The sequence below is a fragment of the Pleurodeles waltl genome, chromosome 9 (genome assembly GCF_031143425.1).
Source record: "Pleurodeles waltl isolate 20211129_DDA chromosome 9, aPleWal1.hap1.20221129, whole genome shotgun sequence".
Classification (NCBI taxonomy): Eukaryota; Metazoa; Chordata; class Amphibia; order Caudata; family Salamandridae; genus Pleurodeles; species Pleurodeles waltl.
The window spans coordinates 740,353,355-740,378,316 of NC_090448.1; the positions used below are offsets into that span (position 1 = coordinate 740,353,355).

The following is a 24,962-nucleotide window of genomic DNA, read 5'->3' on the forward strand; positions in this document are numbered from 1 at the left end:
TTGGGCAAACAATCTTGTTACACGGTCATATAGATCAGAGACCATTGATTCCCCAATCAGTCAAGACCATCTCCCACATCGCCGGGGCCCACCCATGCACCTACTAGTGAAGTGTTGTGGCAGTTCCCAGATGGCTCAGCAGGACCATGGGTGATCACTTTACCCCACTGAAGGCTCCAGTGCTCGTCAGCCAGCCACAGCCCGACTCCATCTGGCCTGTCACTGTCTCTCTACCCCATCGGGGGACTGACGCTACCACCTATAGGACAGGAAGCATAACCAGGTCACAGGGCTTCAAAAGCATCCACCTCCTAACCATTGGGAAGGTGGGGAGTCCCAGCAGCCACGTCGCTCAGGCCTTATCCAATGTTGCTGAGCCAAAGCTCTCATTCTAACCCTAGGTCTTTGACCGCCTCAACCGAATGCTGCTCTGTTTTCGACCCATGTCCCCAGACCATACTGCGTCGGGCCTAGATATTGGGAATCCCAATTCATAGCGGCCTTGGCTGCAATCATCCACCCTCAACTTGCGAGGTCCAGATGCTGGCATTCCCATTGATGCTGTGTGTAGGGTGCTTCCGCCCCTAGCATTAACTCAGTTACAGGTATTTAATGATTGCATACATGTGGATAGGTTACTGTTGCCAGGATACATGTAGGAGTAGGTGGAGTAGCTCAGAGCTATAGCCAAGTGCATCAGGTCAACCATCTTGTCAGGTCACGCTCTCTGAAATCCTCTATGCGGACCTAAAGATCACCTTTATAGCTCCTGGAGATATTAATCCCTTTTTGCCAAATACACATAAATACAGTTTCAATTTAAAGGCTATTGTCTCACGCACAAGTGAAATGTGAAAAAAGTTCAGATTGCCTTGAGATGGTAACACAAGTTTTCTCTCCCCACACAGCCCATCTGTGTATTATTTCGACTGCCCATGGTAAAGGTCAAGTGGCATCACTCTCTACTTGAACACCCATGATTATGAAGGCAAGTTCCTTGAATCTGTAGGTAAGATATTTTATCTTGATTAAGCACTGGTAAATCCACGTCTAACTCTCGAACAATTATAGCACAATATGCATTTTAGTTGTAAATGGTAAAATGTGCAACATAATCTGCTCCTAAGGAGGGAAGAGATTAAAGTTTTCAGAGTAAAGCAGAAGTCAAGCACTGTGCTTAGCAAAAGCTCTGAAAAAGCGTGATGTAGCAGCATGAAGAAGGCTTTAAGAAAACGTTTATTCCACCAAGGACGACTCTGCAAATTCCTCTGTAGGAGCAGACAGCATGAACTGCTATCAAACCATTCAAGCCATAGACTTGTACATGTAAACTTTTACGACTGTTGGTCTGATTTAGAATTGGGTGGTAATGGAAAATCCTTTGATTTGTGGAGAAAGTTGTAGATGATCTTTTGGAGGATTCTTCACCAAGTATCATCCCACAGATCTGTCATACTTTCCTTGTACGGATGGTAATTTCAGTGAAGGATTTTCCACTTTCTTCATAAAGATAAGGAGGCATTTCTATTAATACCCTGTTCTAAATCAGGTCTAAAATCTCATTGTTTGCTATACCCACCAAATAAAGCTAATCTCTGACAACATAATAGCGGCTGGCATACAACTGAGCATACATTAATTTCTACAAAAATACAATCCTCATCTCTCTTCCCAGTTATACCGAGGCCATTAGCATTTGACCACTCTACATAGATTTACATAGATTCCATCTCCAACTAACTAGAATGACTGTGGTAAGACCTGTCACTTACTCAACTAAGATGGTGTTGTGTGTGCAGCCACATATGTTGTGATTTTGTTGTTCACAAAATAAATGAGCTCAGTAGACTGAAGAACATGTTCAGAATTTGAATCAAGAAATTAATGAAGATGAGTCAAAGACAATACACAAATACAAACATATCAGCTAAAAATACAACTGACTAATTCAATTGATGTTGATCTGAGTGTTTCTGACCTGAGAATTGCTTTTCCACGGAGGTGCAACAGGAATGGATCTCAGTGATCCACTGATTCACTTAAGAATAGCACCATGGAGAAATGATGGTTTGAATAGCCCTCTAAATGTTCACTGAACAACTTTTGTCCACTTATGAGTCTTATTCAATACGATAATACGTATACTACATTACATTGGTGTTAGAGAGATACTGAAGTTCTCAAAGTTTTTAGTCTGCATACAAAGCAGGACACTGATTGTCATTGGTGAGGATTGTTGCACAATAATGGGGTGTTGTATGATGATAATGCATGTTACATACAGAACATGCCTGACCATATCTAAACATGGCTGTATTTGATATCAGAGAATGTGTAAAAAAACATAGGCACAATGCCTAGAAAAGCAGACTAACTGCATGAATGGTGATGCTAACAAATGTGTTGTCAATCACCAATCTTTCTCTTTAGCAACTCTATGTTCTTCATCGTTGGATCTTCATTGATAGTCATAAACGTTGAATAATTTCCTGCAGCCTGTGCGGAAGCCTCAGCACTTTCTTTAATAAGCATATCTTCGCCTCACCGCCGTTTCAATTATTGAATCCTATTTCACATCTGTCCTAAGAAAATCTGGATCCTGTTGCGGAGGCGTGTACTTTGTTAGGAGCCTTGGCATAGCAGACTTCACTGCGGCTTGAATAAGGAACTTTTCCTTCATTATATTCAGGACATTGGGAAGAAGATCAAGAAGAGGTCTTGACATTGCGCTTGGCTGTAGAGTTTCCAAGATAACTGATACTGTTGGTTGAGGCGTATCTACAGTAATATTTAGCTTTGTAGCACCTCTTATTAACGCATCCTGAAAAGTGAATATTCTCCCCTGGTGAAATCCTAGGTGAAATCCTAGCCAGTGATTCAGAAGGAGAAGTTGGAGTATAGGACAAGTGCTTTGAGGTGGCATAAGGTGATCTTGACCTTGATTTGGAGCGTGAGGGGGTCACGGATCCTCTGTCAGAAGGCATCCTTGGTGGCTGAGCTCTTATCGGAGATGGAGAGTTCCATTATCTGATAGGCGATATGGACATGACTTTTGAAAACCTTTCCACTGGAGGCAGATTCAAAGGGTATAAAGGAATCTGCAAATGATCGTCTGTTGGTATTATGGGCCTTATAGGAGGAAGGGTAGTATCCATTTTAGCCAACTAATATTCTAACTGCTGAGAGACAGAGGAATGCGTAGAAGGAGATCTGGACCATTCTACAGAAGAGGATAGGCTGACTTGAGGTACCCTCGATGTCAAGAGAGTTGTGATTGACATAGTACTAGACTTCTTTGCTGGAATCAGCATCTTCAATAGAGAAAGATGTCTTTTTGATGTCAAATAAGTCTTTATCTTTAATATCGATGTCACGTGATGTGACTTTGATGCTGAATAATGGGATCTTGATGTTAATCAGTGACTTTTCAATGCAGAACAAGAGTGTGACGGCGGTGAAGGTAGCGCCGTTGTAATCTTCAGCATCAACGGTAGTGTTGAAAATCTCACCGCTGACTTGGATGCTGGGCAGTAATGAATGCATGTCGAGGTTGACCCTTCCTTGGATGGAGAACAAGACAGGGCCAAACCTCTTGACTTTGATGTTCTTGACATCAGTGAACGACGTTGATGAGAAAGGCATTGATGCCAATGTTGAGAATTAGATTTTCTGCCTTTAGATCTCCCTCTGTGGGAATCCATACCTGATTTTCAACACTTCTTAACAGAATGGTGAGAGGATAATCTTTCCAATCCTTTCTTTTCTTTCTCTCTTCTTTGGCCTTCATCTCTTTCATCAAACTACACAGTCTGATGCCCTCTTTGTCCTTAATTGTCCTCTTTGAGATTTTTGACAAATGTCACGTCCTTTTGTGTGGTGTGAATGTATAAGGCACACCACACAGACTTTTTGAGCATCAGAAGTCAGCTTGTTGAGTACAATATTTTTTATGACTATCAATGACGATCCTAGAATGCAGAAGGAATTTACATACCTGTAGTCCTAGTTCTGCATCATAGGCATCGTTATTGAAGTCATAAACCACCCTCTGTCGTCCCTGGCTGTCAGAACAAATGTATTGTGTACTTCAAATAAAAAAGAACTAACACTCACAGGCAAACAGCCACTACAGTGCATTGTGGGATAAGGTGATTCTGAGGTTCTTAAAGGAACAAGCTTCTTTTTTAGCTTCTACCAGCTTCAGGCTGCATTCTCTCCTCATACTCTTTGTACACAGCAGCCTTTTTTCAATGACAAAGGGTTGAGCATGCAAAGGCTATGTTAGTGTTTTTCAACAATTCTTCTACAGCATTCAGAAGGAAAATACATTGGTGACAGACTACACTGAGACTTTAGGGAAACTTATTTTCAGTGATGAACATTCTTCAGTTTAGTTTTCATAAAGTTGAAGTTTATATTAAAGAAGGAGTTCCGGGGTCTGCACAGGCTGCAGGAAAATATTCAGTGTTTATGACTCCAATGAAGATACCTATGATGCAGAACTAGGACTACAGACATGTAACTTTTCCTTTTATGATACTGTTGAAACCAACATGGAAGAGAAGGAAAACTTTCCATTTCTCTGGTGCATGCATTGTAATAGCAGCTGCAAGGAAAGATGACAGGTGGGATATCTGTCACGTTTGTGATGGAGTAACCCAATCCACCTAACTCTGAATCAGGCCCTTACTTTCTGTATGCTTCTGCTAAGAGGCACTGTTTGTGCATTGTCTAGAAAAGTAGGTGTGTGCATGGGTGAAGCTCTAGTCACGCCACAAGTTATCAGTGGTGATATAGGTACATAAGTTCCGTTTGTTGGGAGGAGATGCTGCATGACTGATTTCTATCTGCTGCCCCAACGACAACAGAAGATACATGGGTAAACTATACATGACTTGGCATAATATAACCTTAGTAAACAAATGCAGCCTTTATAACGTAGATGGATGACAACATTTTAGGTATTTTGAGCGGGAAATAGACTGATTGGTTCTGGATATGTGAATAAATACGATTAGGGCTTCTCAAATTTTTCCCCTGATTTACATATTATGTGTTGTGGTACTTATTATAATTATGATAATTTTGATACAATTGATTTGTAGCTAAATACTGTGTAATAAATAATCATATGATTGCTAGATACCAATATGAAGGGTTTATCAGACTTTTAACACTCCCTGTCTGACAGATTATAACTTTCTAGAAGAGGAGTGCGAAACACTGGTCGGTTCTTCTTTTCTCTAAAAATGGTACATTTACCTTTGGGGTTAAAGGAATCTACCGGATGTGACCCATTAACATTGGGCTGAACAAAACATATTACTCAACATGGAGCTCGAGATCCCCAAATAATAAGTAGCACACATGTACTCAACTAGAGACGTCCAGAAGTATTGTAAAATCCACCTCACCAAATGGAAAGACATTTTGCTTATGTGACTGCGGGCTTCTAAACTCTTAACAGTTACAAAGGATCTGCCCAAGTCTCTAGTACGGATTGTGAGCAATGGTGAATGAAATTGAAAAGGTAGAATAGGAGACAATACCATACCAGAAAATGTGCACTCCGTCCCTACTGCCCATTTCCCAGAAAAGGGATTCCCAATAATTGTGGTCAAAATCACACTGGTGATCAGAGCAGGCCCTGTGTATACTGTTGAAGTATTCTACTCATGGATGGAAATGGGAGATGCTGATGAGGCAGGGCTGATTGCAAAATATGCCATTGCAGTTCTCTTGCCCAATATGATTTGTATGTCTTTCTTTTTTACCATTAACCTATATAGAGCACATAACCAAATTTCAAAAGTTATTACCACACACGATGCAGAATGTATGCTTAGGTCTTTTTGACTGCCAGAACAGAGATGGCATGCTTTAGTCACATATGCACAGTACCTTCATAGGAATCTACTTCACATAGTAGAAACCAGAGAGATGTTGACAGAAATAAAACATAAACAATGAGGCACTGAGGGCACATGCACAATTCAGATACCCGTGCACACCTAAGCAACTGCCAATAATCCACAAACTGTAACTACAATAATGGGACATTTCCTAACTAAATAAAATTGAATCTCATTTCGAGTAGCCAAGAAAGGGTATAGTATGGAAGCAGTGTACCTTCACTGAACTCCCCAAAATAATCACCGGATAATGAACATGTAACTTTCAATGGGAATGGTACCGAATACACTACTAAAGGGGTCATTACAACATTGGCGGTAAAAGCCGCTTACCGCCGTGCAGAAGACCGCCAATACACCGCCGCCGCCGCCGCGGGAGACCGCCACAGCTATTATGACACACATCACGGAATCCGCCGAAATTCAGACACCCACACAAGTCCGCCACACCAAAGGTCAGCGATAAATATGCGGAAACAAATCCTCCACCTCCACGCCAACAGAAACACGCCCATGCTATTACGACCCACGAATCCACGCGGCGGTCTTTCAACCGCGGTATTCCATTGGCGATACACACTGCCGCGCTCAAAATACACACACATCTCCAAAACACCGCCACATTGGACAATTCCAAATACACACACCTGATACACATACACACACCACTCCCACACACCCAACACAATATAAAACACACACCCACATCACCCACAAACCCCTACGACCACAAATTAGAGATGAAGGCCAGAGAGAGACAGCACAGAATAGATAACACCATCACACAGAGGCACACTACACCATCACCCACACAACATCCACGCACAAAACACCACATACCACTACACTCATCACACTCATCAATACATACACCACCCCACACATCACACACACCACCCCCTGTCACGCCAAAGACACCCCCGCTTCTCCGAGGAGGAGCTCAGGGTCATGGTGGAGGAAATCATCAGGGTAGAGCCACAGCTATTTGTCTCTCAGGTACAGTACACATCCATAGCCAGGAAGATGGAGCTATGGCAAAGAATAGTCGTCAGGGTCAACGCTGTGGGACAGCATTCAAGAAATAGGGAGGACATCAGGAAGAGGTGGAACGACCTACGGGGGAAGGTGCGTTCCACGGTATCCAGGCATCACATCGCGGTACAGCGGACTGGCGGCGGATCCCCACCTCCTCCCCCACAACTAACAACATGGGAGGAGCAAGTCTTGTCCATCTTGCATCCTGAGGGCCTCGCAGGAGTCGTTGGAGGAACGGACACTGGTAAGTCAAATCTTCACTATCATATCCCCCACCCTACCTGCATGCTATCACACACCCCCACCCTCACACCTTCCCCTATCACCCTAATTCCACACTAATCTACCCATAACACCAACCACCCATCCCAACCCCAAGACCTGCATGACACAACTAAGCATGGACACCCATCACTAAAGCATGCCCACTGCACAGACCCACAACACCCCCCAACCATCACCACACAAGCCCCCACACAGGAATGCCTGCACTGGGGTTCACGCACACCCAACCATTGCACACCATGAAACACACACATGCAATAATCATGTACTTATACCCCCGCAGGAACCCGAAGGAAAGTCACCACACCAGAGGGTCCAGACAACACCACTCCACCCCCAGAAGAGGCCCACAGTGACGACAGCAGCTCTGCCCTACTGGATCTTGATGACCAGCCCGGACCATCGTGGGCCTCAGTACAGTCGATTCCCCTTGCCCAGCCACAGCCCAACACCGAGCTTCCACCCTCTGGTAACCCCAGCACAGCACCCACCCAGCGGGCCCATACCTCCCTACCCAGGACAGGTCAATCAGCGGTGTGTCCACCACTACAGGGCACCCAGGCTAACCCACCACCCCAACAACAACAGGGACCTGGGGGCAGTGGTAGTGGGCACACGGTCCAGGGGACGGAGGCACAGGAACACCGGGGAACTGGGAGGGCTGCTGTGCGACAGAGGGAGGACAGGCCAAGGGAACCCACTCTCCACGAGGCCCTATCCTCCATCATGGGAGCATACCACCACTCCCAGGAGACGATGGCAACGATCCTGGACAAGTTGCAGGAGACCCTGCGTCTGCAGAAGAAGCAGTATTTGGGGTTCAGGGAGGAGCTCAGGACCATCGCCTCCGCCCTGGGCACCATCGTAGGGGTGCTGACGGACATTCAAAAGACCTTGAGGGACACCGTGGCACTCCAAGGGGCCCCTGACACTAGCCAGGACGATGAAATGCCCACCACCTCCGCCGGCGCTAGTGGACAGGACGCCCCGCCACAGGACCACCACACCAGCACCCCACCCCATGCAGACGGACAACCACCACAAAAGCGGGCCCTGAGATCCAGGAACAGGACAGAGCAAGATGGCAAGACCCCCGCCAGGAAATAAGACCACCCTGATTGTCCCCCCACTGTCCCACTTTGTTATCCTGTCCCGATTGGAACTGCCCCAGCTCCACTTCCAATGGCCAGATGTGCAATGTACCTGTGAGACTAATAGACAGGACTCTGCCATGGACACTCTTCCACCATGACCTCTCCCCATTTCACAACCCCCCTATATTTTTATGCACTTCAATAAACACCCTTGAAACCTCAATAATATTGGAGTAAGTCAATGATTGTGAACTTTGTATTGTCAATTACAGTGTTAAAAAAGGTTACCCATTGGAAGGTCAGCATACCAATGTCACACATCACAAGCCTTTCAAGGGTGCAAGCTGTTGACACGTAGGTTACCACATTACTGAAACTGAAATGGAAGGGGACAACTCAGTTACCAAATAGGGAGTGAGATGTAGGTAGAGGATAGAGGTAGACGTGTGAAATGTAATATAATGTGAAACATGAAATTGTACTCACCTGTGTCTCATTGAAAATATTGCTGTATGACTGACTCCCTGTTGTCGTTTTCATCTTCATCAGCTTCCTCCTCATCACTGTCCACAGGCTCCACAGGCTCACCCGCTGCAACAACACCGTCATCTGGATCATCCTCCTGCAGAAAAGGCACCTGGCGTCGCAATGCCAAGTTATGGAGCATGGAGCAGGCGATGATGATGTCGCACACCTTCTTCGGTGAGTAGAATAGGGACCCACCTGTCATATGGAGGCACCTGAACCTGGCCTTCAGGAGGCCGAAGGTACGCTCGATCACCCTCCTAGTCCGCCCATGGGCCTCATTGTACCGTTCCTCTGCCCTGGTCCTGGGATTCCTCACTGGGGTCAGTAGCCAGGACAGGTTGGGGTAACCAGAGTCCCCCAATAGCCATACACGGGGCCTCTGGAGTTCACCCATCATATCAGGGATGCTGCTATTCCGCAGGATGTAGGCGTCATGCACTGAGCCAGGGAGCATTGCATTTACCTGCGAGATGTACTGGTCTGCCAAACAGACCATCTGGACATTCATCGAATGATAACTCTTCCTGTTCCTGTACACCTGTTCATTACTGTGGGGGGACCAGAGCTACATGGGTCCCATCAATGGCACCTATGACGTTGGGGATATGTGCAAGGGCATAGAAGTCACCTTTCACTGTAGGCAAATCCGCCACCTCAGGGAAAATGATGTATCTCCTTACGTGTTTCAGCAGGGCAGACAACACTCTGGACAACACGTTGGAAAACATAGGCTGGGACATCCCTAATGCCATGGCCACTGTTGTCTGAAAAGACCCACTTGCAAAGAAATGGAGCACTGACAGCACCTGCACGTCAGGGGGGATTCCAGTCGGACGGCGGATTGGTGACATCAGGTCTGGCTCCAACTGGGTACATAGTTCCCGGATTGTGGCACGGTCAAACCGGTAGGTCACGATGACATGTCGCTCTTCCATTGTCAACAGGTCCACCAGCGGTCGGTACAGCGGCGGATTCCACCATCTTCCAATATGTCCCAACTGACGGTGCCTAAGAAGGGCAACAGCGAGAAAACTGTCAGCATTCCTCCAGGTATGTACCCACAGTCACACACAAGACTACACCAGACAATTAACCCATCCGGGAAAGGTTTTGAGTGTAGGCCTCGGTATGTGTGACGCCAGTAATTGAAGCCATGTGGGCCCCTGAAATGGCGGCTGCCTGACCTCTAAACTGGGACAATGGAATTGTGGGGTAACTGTGCTGGCGTTGGACACCGTCGCGGTAGGAGGTTGTAGAGCATGGCGCAATGCTGCATTGGTTAGCATTGGACCCTATGGGTCCCAGGAGCCAATGAACAGGTGCGCTGGTGGTGATGATGCGCACCGCCGCGGACGTCAGCGCCACGGACGTCACCACCATTTTCTATCTCTTCAATCACTAGATACCTGACCTTCGACAGGAGAGGACCTACACTGCTAGTGCTACTGTGACCTCGGTCTGGAAGCGACGATGGCTGCTGCGTCTGGGGAAAGGGCCCCTGCCTTCACTGCACAGGAGTTGGAGAAACTTGTGGATGGGGTCCTCCCCCAGTATACGCTACTCTACGGTCCTCCAGACCACCAGGTTAGTACACAGGGAGCACGTTGTATGGGCTAGGCCTGGGTGGACAGGGCTGGGTGGATGAGGGAAGGGGGCAGAGTACATAGAACAGTCATGCATGGGGATGAATGGGCCACAGGGATAGAGTTGGGAGGGGGCCAATTACAACAACAGTGCTGTAGGTAATGACTTTTCCTCTTTCCTTGTGCATGTCATGTAGGTCAGCGCCCACCAGAAGAGGGACATTTGGCGTGCCATCGCCAAGGAAGTCCAGACCCTGGGGGCCCACCAGAGACGGGGCACCCACTGCCGGAAGAGATGGGAGGACATTCGCCACTGCAGCAAGAAGGCGGCGGAGGCTCAGCTGGGGATGGCCTCCCAACGTGGGAGGGGTGCCCGTCGCACCATGACCCCCCTGATGTTCCAGATCCTGGCGGTGGCCTACCCGGAGTTGGATGGGCGCTTAAGGACATCACAGCAGACACAAGGGGGTGAGTACAACCTCATCCTATGGACTTTGCGTGCAGTGGAGCTGTCTGGGTGGGGGTGGTGGGCTGTGGGTGTCCCTAGGCCAGGGTGAGTTAGGTAGGCAAGGCCCCTCCGTTATGTAGGCCATGTGGCACTCTACCCCAGCTAAAAAAAAAAGGCAAATTGATGTATAGTTGCCCCTTTGCCCTCCATGTGGGCAGATTTCTACCATTGCCATGTAGGCCATATCCCAGAAAATGCATGTGCAGAGGGCAGGAGCACGGCGTAATGCAGGGGGCTGCTGCATTTGTCTTGTCCGCCAACGGTAGTGGTATGCCATGCACTAAAACTCTCTTTCTTCTGTCTCCACCCTTTTTCTGCTCTCCCTGTCCTTCTGTCCATCAGCATCAACAGGTGGAGGTACAGTGGCACCGGAGCACGAGGGAGCTGCATCCCGCATGGCCATGGAGGGCCACACCACAGACTCTGAATTCACCAGTGGGACAGAGGGCGAGGGGAGCTTCACGTCGGCCACAGGATCACCAAACAGCGACACGGACTCGTCCGCCGATGGGAGCTCCCCTGTGGTGGCGGCACCATCTGTGCGCCCCACTTCTACAGGTACAGCTGCCACCTCCCCTACCAGCACCGCCCTCCCAGCAGCCCCTCAGCGTTCGCCCCGTGCCCGCTCACCCAGGAGGGTGGGCATCACCTTCGCCCCAGGCACCTCAGGCCCTGCCCCAGTCACCCCTGCTGCCCTCAGTGAGGAGGCCATTGACCTCCTAAGGTCACTCACTGTTGGGCAGTCTACCATTGTGAATGCCATCCAGGGTGTAGAACGAGAGTTGAAACACTGTAATGCATTCCTGGAAGGCATTCATTCTGGTCAGGCTGTCCTTCAGCGAACCCTGCAATCTCTGGCCTCAGCACTGATGGCAGCCATTGTCCCTGAGTCCAGCCTCCCCCTCCAACTTCCTCCACCCAGACCCAATCCCCTGTACCCCAGCCCATCCCAAGCACACCTACAGACCAGCATGCACACAAGTCAACACACACAAGTAGCTCAAGCAAACATAGGCACCACACACACCACATGCACTCACACAAGCATCAGACCCATACAGACACAGCAACATCCACTGTCTCCACTGTGTCCCCCTCCTCCTCTTCTCCCTCCTCCCTCCCAGTGTCGTCTACACACACACCTGCATGCACCACATCTACAGGCACTAGGACTCGCAGCAGGACACCCAGTACCACAAGCCGCTCACCTGCACTCACCACCTCCACTGCCATATACACGTCCCCTGTGTCCTCTCCCAGTGTGTCTGTGACGCCCCCTCCCAAAGTACACAAACGCCAGCAATCACTCACCCAACATCCATCCACCTCACGACAGCCTCCAGTACCTGCACCTGCACCCAAAACAGCTAAAGTGACACCTCCTACAACCACCTCCTCTTCCTCCACTCCCAGAGCCCCTCCAGCTACCCATCCCAGTGTACGTCAGAAACTGTCCCTATGTCAAATTGATCTTTTTGCCCCCACCCCCCTCCAATTCATCAGTCCCGTCGTAGCGCCTCAGCCAAAAAGCCTCCAGTACCAGAGGTGCGTGTACCAGGTTTTTGGAGTGCCACGTCCACCAGGGCAGGCAGTAGGACCCGGAGCCAAGGCACTGTCAGCCCACCCCCTGTAAAGGCTCCGAAATTGGAGAGTGGACGACGGGACCGTGTCAAGACTCCTGGTGGGACAAACAGTGAAATGGGATCCAAGGCGATTGGTGAGTCATCTGTAACTCAAAAGAAGGTGGGGAAGGTCCCGAGGAAGTCTCCCCAACCTGTTGTGAGTGTCATGGCGGAGAAGTGCGCCATCATTACCGGCGGTCCAGACACAACCGCCAGCACCGTCGTCACTGGTCCAGAGACCACCGCCAGAGTCATAGCCCAGGAGGGCTCAAGTATCGTAACTGGTCAGGAGACCACCGCCAGAGTCATAGCCCAGGAGGGCCCAAGATCGTTACTGGTCAGGAGACCACCGCCACCGCCAGAGTCATAGCCCAGGAGGGCCCAAGTATCGTTACTGGTCAGGAGACCACCGCCACCACCGGAGTCACAGCCCAGGAGGGCTCAAGTATCGTAACTGGTCAGGAGACCACCGCCAGAGTCATAGCCCAGGAGGGCCCAAGTATCGTTACTGGTCAGGAGACCACCGCCACCGCCAGAGTCATAGCCCAGGAGGGCTCAAGTATCGTAACTGGTCAGGAGACCATCGCCAGAGTCATAGCCCAGGAGGGCCCAAGATCGTTACTGGTCAGGAGACCACCGCCACCGCCAGAGTCATAGCCCAGGAGGGCCCAAGTATCGTTACTGGTCAGGAGACCACCGCCACCACCGGAGTCACAGCCCAGGAGGCCTCAAGTATCGTAACTGGTCAGGAGACCACCGCCAGAGTCATAGCCCAGGAGGGCCCAAGTATCGTTACTGGTCAGGAGACCACCGCCACCGCCAGAGTCATAGCCCAGGAGGGCCCAAGTATCGTTACTGGTCAGGAGACCACCGCCACCGCCGGAGTCACAGCCCAGGAGGGCTCAAGTATCGTAACTGGTCAGGAGACAACCACCAGAGTCATAGCCCAGGAGGGCCCAAGTATCGTTACTGGTCAGGAGACCACCGCCACCGCCGGAGTCACCGCCCAGGAGGGCTCAAGTATCGTAACTGGTCAGGAGACCACCGCCAGAGTCATAGCCCACGAGGGCCCAAGTATCGTTACTGGTCAGGAGACCACCGCCGGAGTCACAGCCCAGGAGGGCTCAAGTATCGTAACTGGTCTGGAGACCACCGCCAGAGTCATAGCCCAGGAGGGCCCAAGTATCGTTACTGGTCAAGAGACCACCGCCACCGCCGGAGTCACAGCCCAGGAGGGCTCAAGTATCGTAACTGGTCAGGAGACCACCGCCAGAGTCATAGCCCAGGAGGGCCCAAGTATCGTTACTGATCAGGAGACCACCGCCACCGCCGGAGTCACAGCCCATGACGGTCCAGAATCCCACAGCCCCGCTGGGCAATGATGGAACGTCAAGCCACACACCAACGTCCAGTTTGGAGTTCGTCATGCCACACACCAACGTCCAGTGTGGAGTTCGTCATGCCACACACCAATGTCCAGTGTGGAGATCGTCATGCCACACACCAATGTCCATTGTGGAGCTCGTCATGCCACACACCAATGTCCATTGTGGAGATCGTCATGCCACACACCAATGTCCATTGTGGAGATCGTAATGCCACACACCAATGTCCATTGTGGAGATCGTCATGCCACACATCAATATCCGTACCAGAACCGCCATGGCAAAGCACCGCTGAACAAGGCCAAGACCGCCATGGTGAAGACCGCTGAACAGGGCAAAGACTGCCATGGCAAAGCACCGCTGAACAGTCCTTAGCCAGCCATGGCAAAGCACCGCTGAACAAGGCCAAGACCGCCGTGGTGAAGACCGCTGAACAGGGCAAAGACTGCCATGGCAAAGCACCGTTGAACAGTCCATAGCCAGCCATGGCAAAGCACCGCTGAACAAGGCCAAGACCGCCATGGTGAAGACCGCTGAACAGTCCATAGCCAGCCATGGCAAAGCACCGCTGAACAAAGCCAAGACCGCCATGGTGAAGACCGCTGAACAGGGCAAAGACTGCCATGGCAAAGCACCGCTGAACAAGGCCAAGACCGCCATGGTGAAGACCGCTGAACAGGGCAAAGACTGCCATGGCAAAGCACCGCTGAACAGTCCATAGCCAGCCATGGCAAAGCACCGCTGAACAAGGCCAAGACCGCCATTTTGAAGACCGCTGAACAGTCCATAGCCAGCCATGGCAAAGCACCGCTGAAGAAGGCCAAGACCGCCATGGTGAAGACCGCTGAACAGGGCAAAGACTGCCATGGCAAAGCACCGCTGAACAAGGCCAAGACCGCCATGGTGAAGACCGCTGAACAGGGCAAAGACTGCCATGGCAAAGCACCGCTGAACAGTCCATAGCCAGCCATGGCAAAGCACCGCTGAACAAGGCCAAGACCGCCATGGTGAAGACCGCTGAACAGGGCAAAGACTGCCATGGCAAAGCACCGCTGAACAAGGCCAAGACCGCCATGGTGAAGACCGCTGAGCAGGGCAAAGACCGCCATGGTGAAGACCGCTGAACAGGGCAAAGACCGCCATGGCAAAGCACCGCTGAACAAGGCCAAGACTGCCATGGTGAAGACCGCTGAACAGGGCAAAGACTTCCATGGCAAAGCACCGCTGAACAGGGCAAAGACCGTGTGGGTATGAATAGTCCGGCACATCAGGCATCGTTCTCCCATGTGCAGCTGGGACTGTGAGAGACTCACGGGAAGACTCATCCAGTCTGGGCACCAGTCCCACCCAGTACCAGTAGAGAACTGCATCTACTTGCGAAGATGTGTCTTTGCACTCCCCAGGATGGCACAGTGGGCAACCCACCCACTGTAGAGAGTCGAGAGACTGTGGCTTTGCACTCCCCAGGATGTAACAGTGGGCAACCCACCCACTGTAGAGAGTTGAGAGACTGTGGCTTTGCACTCCCCAGGATGTAACAGTGGGCAAGCCACCCACTGTAGAGACTTGAGAGACTGTGGCTTTGCACTCCCCAGGATGGCACAGTGGGCAACCCACCCACTGAAGTGACTTGAGAGACTGTGGCTTTGCACTCCCCAGGATGTAACAGTGGGCAACCCACCCACTTGTTAGACTTGAGAGACTGTGGCTTTGCACTCCCCAGGATGTAACAGTGGGCAACCCATCCACTTGTTAGACTTGAGAGACTGTGGCTTTGCATTCCCCAGGATGTAACAGTGGGCAAGCCACCCACTGTAGAGACTTGAGAGACTGTGGCTTTGCACTCCCCAGGATGGCACAGTGGGCAACCCACCCACTGAAGTGACTTGAGAGACTGTGGCTTTGCACTCCCCAGGATACATCAATGGGCATGGAGCCCCGTCGTGGATCTGGCTTCGCATTCATCTGGCTGAGGTGCCCCCCCTTCCCTTCCCCCTGAGGTGCCTGTAGTGTTTCTATCTGATGCCCCGGCAGTGTTCTCTCGGATTTTGGTCAGGTATCTATTGTGGGCGTCGCCCATGCATTTTTGGACTGTTGGTGCACGGACATTGTTGTGTACATATCTGCACTACTTCTTGTATTGTACATTTATTTTTGACAGCTTTCGTGATATATATATCCGTATATTTTTTAATGAGTAGTATATTGGCACAATACAAAGTTTGACCGCTATTCGCTTTGTCTTTGCATTCTTCCAGGGGGATTGTGGGTTGTTACTGTGATTTTTGTGAATGCATTGGTGTGTATGTTGTAATATGCAAGGGTGGGGGTGGGGGTGTTTGGTGGGTGTCCCCGTAACTTTTGCCTCCCCCCTCCCCCATGTCGTAGGTGCTGTACTCACCGGTATGTTCTGCGCCTACGTCGCTGTTGGTCGTAGATGAATGCAAGGGCAGGGAGTATTTGTAGTTCTGGATCCATGGTGTCCTCGTTCCTCGTGGGATGTGTTGAGGTGAGCGTTTTCCCATAGCAAAAGCTGTTTCCGCCGTGTTTTTATCCACGGTGAATTCGCCCCGGAAAAGGTGGCGGATTGGTGTGTTGTGATAGTGTGGGCGGTACATTGTCTTCCGCCTGTCTGTTGGCGGTGACCGCCGCGCTGTTTGTACCGCCGTGGCGGGCGGTGTGTTAAAGTGGCTGTCTTAGTTGGCGGTTTCCGCCAGGGTCGTAATTCCCTTATTTTGTCCGCTTGCCTGTTTGCGGTATTACCGCAGCTTTAACACCGTCCGCCAGGGTTGTAATGACCACCTAAGTTCGTAATAGTAAAGTATATTTTCTATAATTTAAACCACTGCAAATGTCAGACCCTCAACACACGTGTTGCTTGAGTTGTGAAGCAAATTGGGAAGGAGCATGATGATTCACTTACTGTGGGCCTGGGTATGAAATTGATAGGTAACATTGATAACGTAGATGAAATTGCTCTTTGAAATATAAAGAGCAGAACACTTGTGAAGTGGCGGCATGTTTTTTGTTCTCAAACCTTATAAGGCCTAAGTCAAATTGGGTTATTGAGCGACCTAGCAGTATGTTTAAGTAAGCCTAGATTATAAGGGTCATATATAATTGTGCACCCTGAGTAAAAAAAGCTATATAGTGCACAGAGAGTTGTAAATATAATGGCAAGACCCATTTTGTTAAATCATACGTCTTATGAACTGCCATTCTGAGCAAGGATACACGTACTAGATTTATCAGATGGGAAGAATCTCTATGATCAGTCATACCTTCATCGACTGCAGGATTTGCAGCTCATCTGAAAAAACTGGAGCGAGGCTGCCAGATTCTCATCAACAGCATTGTTGGTCTTTCTACAGAGTCATCCCCAGACTTTCATGCCTCTGCCCTCCTGTTTTCTGAACGTGTTTTTTTGGCTTTTAGGATTCTGCACACTTTACCACTGCTAATTAGCTACTGTCCTGCTGCCTGAGTAAGAATGACTGGGTCTGCATCTTGATCCCGGGACCACCAGAGTGATGCCAAGGGCAAGTTGGCTGCCCTTGTAACCAGAGCCTCAGGGACAGAAAAGGCCCCAACCACCTTGAACCCATTGCCTCGATTGTGTCTGCTGTGCGTCCTACCCCCCAAGTGGTGCCACCCCAGTCCTGGACACTTGGAAGGGGGCCTGAAGGTACTCTACCAGCCCAGCTGTGATTCTGTGAGCAGAACTGACAGAGCACGACACATCTGGTCGCGGTCACGACTCCAGACCACGCATCGCAAGCCCCTCGTCAACAGCATCATCAACAATGATGCAGAACTTCTCAACTCAGCCCAGCAGCTTCCCCAGAACCACCCCTGTGTGACGCATCCTCGATGCAGGTATTTACATTGCAAGCACCTTGCCAACAACAACCTCAATGACAATGCAGGACATTGCATCACAGCCTCTCAGTTTCTTCTGCACTACAGCTGTGTTACGCATCCTCTATACTGAATCCCCTTGTTGATGGCATGTTCGATGATGATACAGGACTACCCATCTCAAACCCAGCAGCTTCCCCGGACCGCCACTGCACGACGGAACCTCAACACTGGATTTCACAATGCACCGCAAGCCAGGATTTAAGGTACTTTGTTCAGGGAGCCTAATTGGGTCCCTGTATCCGGCCCACATTCCATGGCAGTTGGCCTGAACTTGTGACTTTGCCCCAGTCCGGTGCGACCAGATAACTACACTTGGCGCTTTGTGCTTTTAGGCCCTATTTTCACTTCAATCTTTAAAATTGCATATCTCTGGTTCTACTGATTGAATTGTCATTTTGGTGTCAATTAATTTACATTTACTCTTTTTTTCCTATTTGGTTTGGAATTCTTCCTGTGTTGTGTTTTCATTTTATTACTGTTTGAAATGCTGCATTAATACTTTACACACTGCCACTACGTTAAACCTGACTGCTTTGTGCCAAGCTACCAGGGGGTAAAGCACAGGTTAAATTGGAGTATGCTTGTGGCTTCACCCTGACCCAAATTGTGGCTACTGCTTGACTAGGGTTTCACCCCCCTCAACCAGTAGCCACATTTCCAACATTTGTGTTCAGCTGTGAGAATTAAGACTTGTGTTTGTGCAGTGCCATACAGTGGACCACTAAAATCCCAGATAAATATTTTGACACTATTTCTAGTTTTATTTACATTCTCCTTGATTGTGTGCCACTAAAATCCCAGATAAATAATTTGACACTATTTATAGTTTTATTTACATTCTCCTTGATTGGCCTGTCTGTCAGTTACCATACCAATAGAAGTGAAACTTAAGCTCATCAGTCTGGAAAGCTACACTTTGGCTGAGCTGAATGAGTTCTTTAAGGAAAGGGGACTTCCAAACAAAAAAGGCACTAAAAAGTTGGAGCTTCAGAAAGCTCTGAGAAGTTTGATGGAGGCTCACCAGTGGCTGACAGCAACAGATGATCAGGATGAGGAGGATAATGTGGACGAGCAGGAGAGGACCTAGATGCAGGTCCTGAGATGCAGTACACAGGTGAGGGGGTGGCTTGCCTCCACAACTGGAGAACCAACCTTGAATGGAAAGCAATTGGTCCTCCCAAGATCTGTCCCACAAGGAGCTGGTGGACAAGAAAGCTGGTAGGAAGTTTAGGCTGCATATGGCCAAACCTAAGATGGATGAAAATAAACTGGCAATGAAGTCTGAGGCAGGAAGAGCCTTAGATGAGAAAAAAAATGTGTTGGCTCATAAACTGAGTCTAAAGGAACTGGACTTGAAGGTCAAACAGCTGTCAGAGTCCAGCTGAAATGGTGGCAGTTATACAAGTGTCCAAATGAGATCAAAAAGTCAACATACCTAAAGACCTGGTGCCCAACTATGAGGTGGGGATGATATTAATGTATGGTTTGCAGCCTATGAGGTGGCCCTTAGAATATGTAGTGTTCAGGGGAGTTTTGTAGGGGCAGTACGTGGAGGCACATGCCAGCTATAGGGATGGATTTAATGGTGGCTTACCAGAGGTCCCAAAGCATCAGGAAAGCAGCCCTGATCGCTAAGTTTAGCTTCACCTCAGAGGGCTACTGCCTAATTTTCAGGGACAGTAACAGACTGACTCGCCATTCTTGGGTAGATTTTCTAAACTTCTTCAGAAATGCACTGAATGGCAGGGTGAAAAGCATCTTAGTGACTAGTTCTGAAGGGCTGTGTAATCTAATTTGGAGAGTGCACATGCTCAGTAACTGTTTCACAGAGTTGCGCTAAAACTTGGTTGACTGCAAGCTTACTGACCCCACGAAGCTTGCAAAGGTCATCCCCAGACTTTTTGGTCTTCATCTTCCTCTTTTCTGAACCTGTTTTTTTGGCTTTTAGAACTCGGCACACTGTACCACTTCTAACTAGTGTTGAAGTGCTTGTGCTGTCTCCCAAAAACATGGTAACATTAGCTTACACCCAATTGACACTTTTAATTTACTTGGAAACCCTAGTAAAGTAGTGCTGTATGTACCCAGGGCCTATAAATTAAATGCTACTGTGGGCCTGCAGCACTCATTGTGCCACCCACTTAAGTATTCTTTTAAAATATGTCTCAGGTCTGCCCTGCTGCCTGTGTGTGCAATTTTAAACTGCCTTTCAGACCTGTCAAAATAAACTTTTTGCCAGGCCTATACTTTCCTTTTTAATACATATAGGTCACCCCGGAGTAGGCCCTGGATAGCCCATAGGGCAGGGTGCAGTGTTTTCAGAATTTGGACATGCACGGTTAACTTTTACAGGTCCTGGTAATGAAAAACTCTTAAATGTAGTTTTCACTACTGCGAGGCCTGCCTCTCCCATTGGATAAGATTGGGTTAACTTATTACATTTAATAGGTGATAAGTTTAAATTGGGAGCAGGTAGGAATGTTGAGTTTGATGTCAAAAGAATTGTAATTAAAAATCCTCTTTAGTGATAAAGTCAGATTTTATGTCACAGTTTTAAAAGTGCCACTTTTAGAAAGTTTGCCTTGTCTTCTCCCAACTATTTAAGGCTTGTAGTTTGTATCCTGGGTCACATAAATAGGTATGGCTGGCAGTAGATCTTCTGTATATTACTCCTAGACAGTGAGACAAAGGGGAAATAGATGCTGGCAGGTGGGTCATCTCTGACTTGATGAGACAAAGGACCTGCACCTACCACATTGCACATCAAAAGGCCATGTCCAGCACACTCACAAAGGGTTTTTACACTAGTCTTGTGTGACTCCAGACAAACTGGAGTCAGGGCATGGAGGCAGGAAATTCCAAACGCCTCTGGGGTGGAAACCTCCAGAACCATCTCCTACTTCAAAGTGGGCACCAGGTATAATTAATGGACCCTCAGACCCAAATCTTCAGTACACATGTGGACCAGTGGAAGACTCAGAAGGACTGCTGTGCTGCTCTACAAGATCGACTGCTACTCCGCTGTCCTGCTACCTGAGTTAGAAGGACTGGATCTGCATCTTGATCCCAGGAACATTAAGGTGACTTCAAGGGTTAGATGGCTTGCCTCCTGAACATAGCCTAAGGGTCAGAAAAGGCCCCAACCACCTTGAACCCAGCACCTGGACTCTGCTGTGAGTCCTGCCCCCAAGTGGTGCCATTCCAGTCCTGGACCCCTCGAAGTGGGCCTAAAGGTAGTCCACCAGCCCAGCTGTGGTCCTGTGAGCAGAACCAACTCAATGCATCTGTTTGCAGTTGCATCAGAACTACCACAGTGTGATGCATCCCCGACGCGTAACCTAGCATCACAGCCCACAGTCTCCTTAAAAGCGCTGCTGTGAAACGACTCCTCAACACAGGCCTTTGCATCGCAAGCTCCTCATCAACATCATCCTCAATGACGGCTCAGGACATTGCATCACAGCTCCCCAGTTTCTTCAGAACCGCCTCTGCGTAAAGCATCCTCTACGCCAGACTTCTCAATGTAAGTCCCTCATCGAGGGCATCCTCGATGATGATGCAGCCTCCCCGTCGAAGCTCAGCAGCTTCCCCGGAACTGCAGCTGCACGAAGCAACCTCAACACAGGATCACGCAATGCTTCACAAACCAGGATTTAGGGTACTTTGTTGAGCAAGCTTAACTGGGTCCCTGTAACTGGTCCGCAGTCCATGGTGATCGGCCTGAACTTGTGACTTCGTCCCTGTCCGATATGACCAGATAACCACAATTGGTCCTTTGTGCTTCTAGGCACTATTTTTACTTAAATCCTTAAAATTGCATAGCTCTGGTTCTACTGAGTGGATTATTGTCATTTGGTGTCAAATAATTTAATACATTTCACTATATGTTTGTAAATTGGTGAGTGATTTTTCTTGTGTTGTGTTTCCACTTTATTACCATTTGAGGTGCTGCTTAAATGCTTAACATAATGCCTCTAAGTTAAGCCTGGCTGCTTTGTGCCAAGCTTCCAGAGAGATAAGCTCAGGTTAATTTGGAGTTTGCTTGTGACTTCACCTGGTGTGAAATTGTGGCTGTTGCTTGAGTAGGGAGAATTAAGTTCAAAACTTGCTGAAAATTAGCTAATTCCGAGCATCAGATTCACAAGATTCTGATTCAGAGTTGTCAAAATGTAAAGCATTTGCTGTCAAGGAATTATGTGCAGAACAGTCAAGATATAGATATGAACTAACTTTCAGAAAGGTTGATGCAAAATAAATAAGTACATTTTAAACATGCTTTGTACATATATGTATTGTACTCATGTACTTAAGTTCTAGATAGTGTTAACACTGATCTTGTTTCTGATTTATCTAATACCAGTTGTGTTCATAGTAAGGATGGTGCAGGGCAAGTATACTTCAGAAATCGAGGATCCTGAGCTATCACTAAGCAAGCTAATCAAGCAGATAGACTCCAGTCTCACTAGAAATGTATCGAACGCATATCTGACTGACCTGATAGTTGACATGCTGCAACATGGTGTTTATTGGGAGGGATTGGAATATACAATCTAGGGTCTAGCAGAGGTTGTTCAGGTACTACACACCCTCCTTTTGAACCTAGATGACATTTTAACTCCACAGCCATTTACCGGTGACTACGTTATGAACACTGTAAAGGATCTGCATCTACAGTCCCAAGCTTCCATGCGCTGCAGATCCCATGGTGCTGTTCAAGTGTGGGAGACTGAACTCAAATTTGCAAATGTGCCATACATCAAACTTTCATCAAAGTATAAATTTCACCCCCAAAACCAACGTTTATACCCAAATTACACAAAAATGGTAGGATTTACTCATTTTCATGCAGTGCAGCTCAGCAGTCAAATGTGCTGTTTTGTGCAGGAGGGAAGACACAGGGCAGAGCTATAGCTACTACATTTGGAATCCTGCTGGTATCATCCCCTGCGCTGGCATGCAGAGTGCCTTACGCAATGCACAGCCTTGCACCATGATACAAGGTGAGTGTGGGCTATTTAGTGAAGGATTTGTATGGGAAGTGTATCCTTCCAGTACTAATTCCCATGCCTAGACAAACTCAGAAGAATCCTATGCTTTGGATGTGTGCTGTGCACTGCAGCACACATGACTTGCATGGGTCTTTTGAGAAATAAATGTATTTCCCTTTGTTAACACGTCCTTCAAGAAGGCATTATTTATTGGCGAAAAGCCCCGTCTGGCTATCTCAATAGAGTGAGCTTTGCTTCAAAATACCCATGGGTGTTTGTGCTGGTTCACACCATTAACGCCCGTTAGCATAGAGCACCCCAAAGGTGTTTCTTTGGTGAGAACAAAAACACCTTATCAGCACAAAACACCGTTTCTGTTGGATAGTAAATTCTCTTATGCGTCATTTTGTAGTAGCGCAAAGCCTTGTACCCAGAGAGGGTTATTCACACTTTACAAATTAGGGGTGGAAAAGAACATTGATTAAATTAATGCATTGATTTCTAATGGCATGTTTAGTAAAATAACTATTGAATCTAAAGAAACGTGCAGAGCCACTTTACAAAGAGAATTAATACTTTGGTCCTAATTACGAGTCTGGCGGTCACTAGACCGCCAGACTCGCAGTGGCGGTCTGGAATGCAGCTGCTGTGGTAGTCCGACCTCCACATTATGACCACCAGGGTACCGCTGTCTCTACCAGAATCGGTGATCCCGATGGGCTGACAGCAGGTGCAGGTTGCAATCAACCAGGGCAGCGCTGCACGATGCGTTGCCATGCTGATTACAACCTGGTTCTCTCGGGACGCACGATTGTTTTGGAGGAGGAGGCGGCGGCGGCACCACTTTCACGAAGGGCAGGAGCTCTTTAAATTAATCCTCGCGCTCCCGCCTCACGGGACGCGCGATTGTTTTGGAGGAGGAGGCGGCACCACTTTCACGAAGGGCAGGAGCCCTTTAAATGAATCCTCGCGGGACGCTCGCGGGCGGTGCTCGGGCCAAGGGCGGGCCCGTCCTGCGCCCGTCAGCGGCTGGCAGAGGCTGGGCTGGGCCACCCCTCTGAGAACTTCCCTACGAACGTAGGACCTAGTTCGCAAGTTCCCAACCAGCATGGATATTACCCGAGGGTACTAAATTAAGGCGCCTGGAGACGGCTGCAGGCAGCAGGAGTGGGACGAAGGCCCCTTCAAGAACTTTCACGCACCCACTTCTTTGCGGGACGCACTTGGAGACGGCAGCAGGCAGTAGGGGCGGGACGAAGGCCCCTTTAAGAACTCTTGTGCCCTCGTTGGAGACCGGAGGAGGCTGGGCCATACTATTTTCTTCTTGGTATTGGGGTTGGTGACCAGCGGTCGAACCCACCGCAGACGTTAGGACAATACACCGCTATAGGTGAGCTGTATTTGCACTATTTGTACCTTTTGACGTTTCAGTCTTCCAAACAAGGCCCCAGTGGGGTGGAAATAGGGTGGGAACAGGGGAGGCAAGTGCCTATAGCAAAAGACTGGCCAAGGAGATTAAAAACACCCGTTGGTTAAAAGGAATCTAAAGATATAAGATGGGCAGAAGGAAGGGGGGGGCACCCTTGGAAAAGGCCGGTAACAATAAGACCTTAGATGGATTTGTCCAGAAAGCGGTCGGAAATTGAACTGGTGGAGCGCCGTCTAACTGCCCCCCCACTGATGGCAGTTATTCGCCTATCCTTATCCCCACCGCAAATCCCAACACAACCCCTTCACCCACCCGATTTACAGTCTGCTTCGGCTATTTCACCTCCAATTTCCCAAGAGTCTATTGTGGAGATCCAGGACAATGCCAACCAGCCACCAGATTTGACACAGCCGCTCTTAGATAGGTCCGTACCCAATCCAGAGCACAACACAAAGGGTAAAAGAAAACGAGGTGAGGTAAATTTAAGGAACAAAAGGGCCCGTACCTTGAGCTCCCCCAATCATGGCGTATCAACTCGGAGCAAGGATCACATATTAGCTCAAGCATCTATTGATGATCGTCTAGCAATTGATTATATAATAGAACACATCAAAGATGAGTTTTCCAAGAGGCTACACCCTATAGTAGCTCGCCTACAAGCCATTGAGAAGA

At 48.7% G+C, this 24,962-nt stretch overlaps 1 long non-coding RNA gene across 1 annotated transcript in view; it reads left to right on the forward strand.

Annotated features, from left to right (window-relative positions):
- Window positions 1–24,962, forward strand: part of LOC138258709 (uncharacterized) — an 81,940-nt gene that overhangs the window by 40,812 nt on the left and 16,166 nt on the right. The window contains exon 2 of the long non-coding RNA XR_011198516.1: window positions 909–1,009. This is a non-coding gene — a long non-coding RNA (uncharacterized lncRNA). The remainder of the gene's footprint in view (window positions 1–908; window positions 1,010–24,962) is intronic.